Source organism: Lampetra fluviatilis, chromosome 32 (genome assembly GCF_964198595.1).
Source record: "Lampetra fluviatilis chromosome 32, kcLamFluv1.1, whole genome shotgun sequence".
NCBI classification, from domain to species: Eukaryota; Metazoa; Chordata; class Hyperoartia; order Petromyzontiformes; family Petromyzontidae; genus Lampetra; species Lampetra fluviatilis.
Genome location: NC_136306.1, coordinates 4,681,826 through 4,688,513, shown reverse-complemented (window position 1 = coordinate 4,688,513; position 6,688 = coordinate 4,681,826). Strand labels below are relative to the sequence as shown.

General features: G+C 44.3%; 1 protein-coding gene across 3 annotated transcripts in view; it reads left to right on the top strand.

Annotated features, from left to right (window-relative positions):
- The window catches only part of YOD1 (YOD1 deubiquitinase), an 87,794-nt gene continuing 81,106 nt past the window's right edge, over positions 1-6,688 (top strand). For all 3 annotated transcript variants that reach the window (XR_013639520.1, XM_078871347.1, XM_078871346.1), the window contains exon 1: positions 1-240. The gene's annotated coding sequence lies outside the window, so the exon portion shown is untranslated. The remainder of the gene's footprint in view (positions 241-6,688) is intronic.

Genomic DNA, 6,688 nt, shown 5'->3' with positions numbered 1-6,688 from the left:
ACGTCACGGGGGCACGGCGTTCATATGACGTCAGAGCATGTAAGGAACCCGGTGGCCGAGGGTAAATAGTCTTAGTGACTCGGCGCTAATTTTGATTTGGGTTGTTTTTAAATTACAGTTGTTGTTTTTAAAAAGTCATCCTGTCACGCGAATGCCGTCGCCGTTACTTCTGCTGTTGCCGTTGTGCGACCGGTAACGGTACAAGCCTCACGGGGCCGGCCGCCTCGACTGGAGATCAGAGTAAGCGCCCTTTGTGAGGCCAGACCCAACATCACAATCATCATCAGCAACATCAGCAGCAACATCATCAGCAGCAGCAACTTCAGCAGCAGCAACATCATCATCATCATCAGCAACATCATCATCAGCAACATCATCAGCAACATCATCAACCACAGTGTTAAGCAGAGGAGTTCCTTTGTGAGGACAGACCCAACATCATCAGCAACATCATCATCAGCACCATCATCAACCACAGTGTTAAGCAGAGGCGTTCCTTTGTGAGGCCAGACCCAACATCACCATCATCATCAGCATCGCCAAATCATCATCATCAGTAACATCATCATCAGCACCATCATCAACCACAGTGTTAAGCAGAGGAGTTTCTTTGTGAGGACAGGCCTAACATCACCATCATCATCAGCACCATCATCATCATCAGCAACATCATCAACCACAGTGTTAAGCAGAGGCGTTCCTTTGTGAGGACAGGCCTAACATCAGCAGCAGCATCAACATTATCTTCACCGCAGCATTATTAAATCATCGGCACATTGTAGGTAAGAGGGGGGGGGGGGTTGTGATGTCAGGCCTATCGCCTTGGCATCATCAACAGCATCAGCACATGGACACGATCTTCCTTGTCAGCACTGTGCAAGCAAGAGGGGTTCCTTTGTGAGGCCGGGCCTCTAACACCGCCATCGCAGCAGCAGTTATCACCATCATCAGCACATCGACACGATCTTCATCGGCCACAGCCATCGTCATCAGCACAGTGTAAGCAGAGGGATTCCTTTGTAAGACCAGGCCTAACTGTTATCACAGCCGCATCATCAGCACATCAACATAAGCATCATCATCATCGTCGCATTAGCAACGCAGAGTGAGCAGAATGGCTTCTAATACCGCCACCATCATCAGTAGCAGCGTTATTGTTATCATTAGCACAACAACATCTTCATCAGCAGTATCAACAGAGTAAACAGAAGGGTTGCTTTGTGAGGCGAGGCCAAACACCATCATGGGGCATTGCCATAGTAGCGAGTTAGCTGCGTTTTTTTGCTGACGTTTACGGTTCCAAAGCTGCGGCCGCCCTGATTAATATTGCGTTAACCACAGTGGGCGTTGAAGATCCCGTGTGAAATCATTCGCAAGAGTTGTGTGGCAACGTGGAATAATGCGTAGCTACCGTTGTCCCAACTGCAAAACCTTGGTAGGATCCTCTTTAAAAAAAAGTCACGCTGTTCGGTGAGACTTTCTGGGGTAAACAAGCATTACAATAATCAGCAGCAGCATCATTCCTTCTCAATAAAATCATAAATTCATCGTCACGTTTTCATCAGCACGTCATCATCAATTTCATAATCAACAAATCCAGACTATTTCATCACAATCATCAAATTCATCATAAAAATCCTCGTAAAACACCAACACATTGTAAAACACAACATCATTAACCGAATTAACATAATCAGTTTATTATTACATTCACAAAATTAAAACGCCTCATTACCCCATTCACATTTGAACCCATAAAATATTAAATATTATTCGCTGATACTGCGTTGGCTGTGGTGCACAAGCACAAACAACATCAAAACTGATCGCAATTGTCAGTATCACTGTGTGTGACCTAAAACAACTATATATGTGACGTTTCAGGCAATGACCCTTCACAGCACAACACATGCAGAGGCCACTCCCTATTCCTAATGACGACCGCTTGTGTTGCGATCGAAACGTCGTGATATTTGTATTATTTTGTATTCACTTTATTTTAATTATTTTATTGTTATAATTGTTTTATATCTACGTGACTTTACCGAAAGAACCATAGCATATGCAGAGGCCACTTTACCTCCCACGCCTATGTGTTGTGAGGAAGGGCCACCGCCCATAACGTCAACTATTATAAGACCAGAGTGTTATTGACTCATTTATTTGCATTCTTATTCGTTTTTAGTTCATCATAAGATGTCTGCATCATCACTCAACATCATCATCATCGACCATACCAATATCCATTATAATCCATGATTTGTTTTAATGTTGAGACATCAGTAGGACGATGCGTGTTGGTGGTTTAAAGCTAGGCTTGTGTGAACTGTACACGCCTAGCATTGCACTGCCATGCCATGTGCAAGGAAGGCACCCTGGTAGGGTTGAGGCTACGGTCACAATATCACATTTGTCGTATCGAATGCTCAATTTCCTCGTGTTGATTTTACTCGGATATTTTACGAGCCTGCTGCTCCACATAATAGCCCGTGAGGCACAAGGCAGCAGAGCGCAATTATGTCTATTTTCTGATGATGACTCATAACAAGTATGAACACACTATATTGAGAACCGCAGAGCTTGGGCAATTGTTGACATCGCCTCACTGCCAAGCTGCTGCCTTCCAGCTTGTCTGTGGTTCTTCGGTGATTGTGAGATGCAGTTTGCACAAACCAGGCTTTATAAAACTAAACATTATTTCACACTGTACACATTTGCCTCATTATCCTACTGCTCTCTGAAATAATGCATCCACATTTTACTCTTTGTCTGAAACAAGGCTGTGTGTGCATTCCACACACAGTGTGACGATGAGATGTAATGCACGATGGGAGGACCAATCCACACGATCATAAACTCACCTTGTGCTCTCCCACTTGCATGAACCCGCATTGACTGGTGTGGTGAAGTACGGTGGAGTTTTATGTTTTAATTGAAATGTTTTACATGGATAAATCACTTGAGATGGAACATCATCATGCAAGGGCGGTCCAGGGGTTTCAAGTAACACATCCATAGCAAGCGCTGTTAGCAAGCATCTATGAAGGCCAGCACGGCACACGAGGGGGTTGGTGGCCAGCTCCACGCCCGGCCGCCTTTGTTTACCGAGTGCCGATGTTTTACACACTGAACCAGGTACTCATTTGAGGTTGAGTCGACCCAGGGGAGGCCCAGGCCTGGTTCAGATAATCGTCACTGGTGTTGGCCATAAGCAGGAATCAAACTAGTATGGCCGGTTTCGTAGCTCGCTAACCGCTACACTACCGCTCTCCCAATATATAATAAACAATTCATGACAAGTATACACACACAAACACTCATATTTGCATCGTAAACTTAAAGTTTTAAACAATGAATTACGGCATCTAGAACAGGAACAAGGCAGTTCATATGAACATCGCACCGCAATCAACGCATGCATTTATGGTGCACATCGTATGGAATGTGTCTAGGTTTAACGTTCTTTTCATATAGAATATTAAAACTCAACATCCGTCAGTGACACTGGCCTTAAAAGGAAAAACATATGGGGACGTTTTCATACTTGTTAACCCACACGGTTTATCCATATTCCTGTACAGCGACATTGAGAGTTCAGGTTGAATACGGCATTCAGCCGTTTTAATACGGGCAACGAATTTTAAAAAAATCTATTTGTTTGTATTTCTTCCTTGTCATGGGGTTTTGTAGGATGAACATTGAGATTTAGAAGGGCACGGGGTGACCAATAAGGTCTAAATTGGTCTGTATGAAGTAGGCACTGATGAGGTTTTGACAGGTATGCATTTTGGGCAATGGACCCTTTTTCAGAGCACTTTAAAGCAGTGTTATGAACGAACGTTTTGAGCGATTTTTTGTTGTTAATTGTGCTTGTGCAACACACGAGCACAATTGTTTCCAAAACGCACCGCCACCAAAATAATGTATTCGTATGGAGTCTTCTCGAGATGCCAACGGTTGTAAATGTTGTGCCAAGTGCGTTTTATCAGAACCCCGCACGCCGCTCGACATGAGGGGTCCGTCATCCACCAGGGGATTGATCAATGGCTGGCATTGGTGTCAGTGCTTGCTTCATAGTTCAAACCGCGATTAACGTTTTCGTTCGTATTATCATTGTCATCTTCCTTTGCAGGGGGTTGGTAACATGAGCACTCCTTTGTGATTGTCACGATCGTATATTGTCACATTCACCAGCGGTACACCATCATGATCATCCGTAAATAATCGTCATCCATCCATACATCATCATTTTATTGGGTATGATAAAATGGCCATTGCTTTGTGATCATCACCAGTACATGATCACAATCATCGTAATCATCATCTCACCATGGCCAATAAGTGAGCACTATTCTGTGGTAAGTAAACAGTCTTGTGATTGTAATGTGCACAAACCAAGTAACTGGCACAGTTTGGTGTTAACACTGGTTTATAAATAGGGGGGAACACATCTAATTTCCTTGTTTTCTCAAGGCAGTGTTAATTATTAAGTTGGCAAGGTTGTTTTTGTTTATGTGCACCTACCACTGGCACTGGGTCTCTTAAATGTTTTAGTGGTTATTTAGAGACTGATTGCTGTATCAGAATATGGAATATAAACAGCACTTGTTCAGGACCATCTTCATAAATGTGTCACGCCAGCGATTAAATTACAATTGCAATTACAACGGCATAGTCATCTAAAATTACAATTACATTGTGAATTGCACAACAACAATTTAAGGTTTACATTTAGCTCTGGAGACATACTAGACCAAGAGTCACAATTTTACAATTGCGCTATATCAATTCGAAATAGAATAGATAGACAACACAGCCCAAACATATCACCTTTGCCGGTTTATTGCATCTTTGGTTTTAGAAAAATTGGCGTGGTATTTTTTGGCAAGAAAAAAATCTGTTGAAAATTAACATTTGACGGTAATAATCTACTTTAAAGGCGACTTTTATACAGCAAAGCGTGCAACTGTGACCATAGAATCGATCCTCCCCCATCCTGCCCTGCATGCCATGGGACATTTTGCCAACATCACGTGGCATCGGAGCCCCCTGGCTGGGGCATTATTTTGATATCTTGCTTGTATTCCAGTCATGGCTTCACTGTAACAGCTCGAAACTGCTGACCTTGATGAACTCCGTCTGGAGGTATCACGGCGCGTCGTTGAGTTTAAATCTCATCTTCCCCTGGCCGCCTGTCAAGGCTGTCGACTTACGGTGATGGCTCGAGCAAGGCTGGTTTGGTTTGTGACGGTGAAGGTGGTGGCGGCAGCGGGTGTGGGGGAGGGTTGGTGAACGGCTGGGTTGAAGTGATGTGATGGATGCCATCAGCTGCTTTGGTTTGTGAGGGCGACATGTTCCTCATTCCCGGTCTGAACAAATCGCCGTGTCTTCAGCACGAGTGAAGATAATTCACCGAACCTGGCAGGGATGTCGTGGTGGAGTGATGATTGTTTTTCATCGTGGCATGGCCAGGGGGCTGAACGCAACTCCATTTAACATGAACCACATGAGGCTTGCCACTTTGAAATGGCCTGCAGACGATATTTATCCATTATTGCAATCACCTTAGCCTCACTAATCGGGTACGAGAGTGCAGAATAATTTCAACTTGACACCACTTTAAAATGTCATCGTGCTCAAGTCACTTCTGTCATCTACAAGGGCCTCTTGCAACCCAAATAAACTTGTCCACGGATAATCGAGAATTATATATACGAATGATTCCCCACTTCATTAAAAGTGTCTGTAGTGTAAATCCGAGATAATATAACTGACCAATAGTCAAAGGGAAATAGTAAACATTTAATTGCACTCATATCGCATAACAAAAACGTGAACACATTGGTCAATAAGACTGATCTTAAAAGTAGAAAAATATGAGTGACATCTTGGGCAATTTCCCATCTTCATAGCACTAAACAATACACTAAGAAACAAGTCAAAATGCGATGTTTATCCGGGCTGTTGCTTTTTGTGAGGGGATATGCAAAAGAATGTGCTAATGTTATTGTCATCAACCAGTGGAGTGAAGTCAGCTTCATTCGACCGATGCGTCAAGATGCAAATCTGGCCTAAAATGCGTCCCCCCTTCGCATATGTGCGTTGGTCATCACATACTTCCTTAGGGGGTCTTTGAACTCCGGTGCCAATTCCACATTCCACCGATCAGGACCTGCATTCTTGTAGAATAGGGATATGGATGCGTACTGGACCCACCGGTTCGACTTCCTGGCACGGCAGTTTGAAACATTGGGCAAGTTCCTTTCATCCCGTTCTGCCTCTGTCCTCCCAGCAGTACACATGGGTATGCCACGGTCACAATGGGCAGGAATGTGTGTGGTGGGGTAAAGTGCCAGAACTTCCGCCTCTTCTTCCACGGCGTTTGGCCAGCGTGGGATAGTCGGCCAAAATATCCTCCAGAAGGGACTCCTGGACGCTGAGCAAAACATTCATCGTTGGAATCGGTCCAGGGAACAACCTGCCCTCGTTAAGGTAAATGGCAAACGCCCGTGGCATTTACGTGATCACAGTTGCCATTACAGTGTGCGGTGTGTGCGTAAACAATGGTGTTTTGTTAACATTTTCCCTTTAATGTTGGACGTTGCTGAGGCCACTCCCTCGACCCCGCGTGGGCTCTGTGGACCGGCTCGTGAGCAGCAAGGGGGGCGGTGTTTTGGCTCAAATGCGG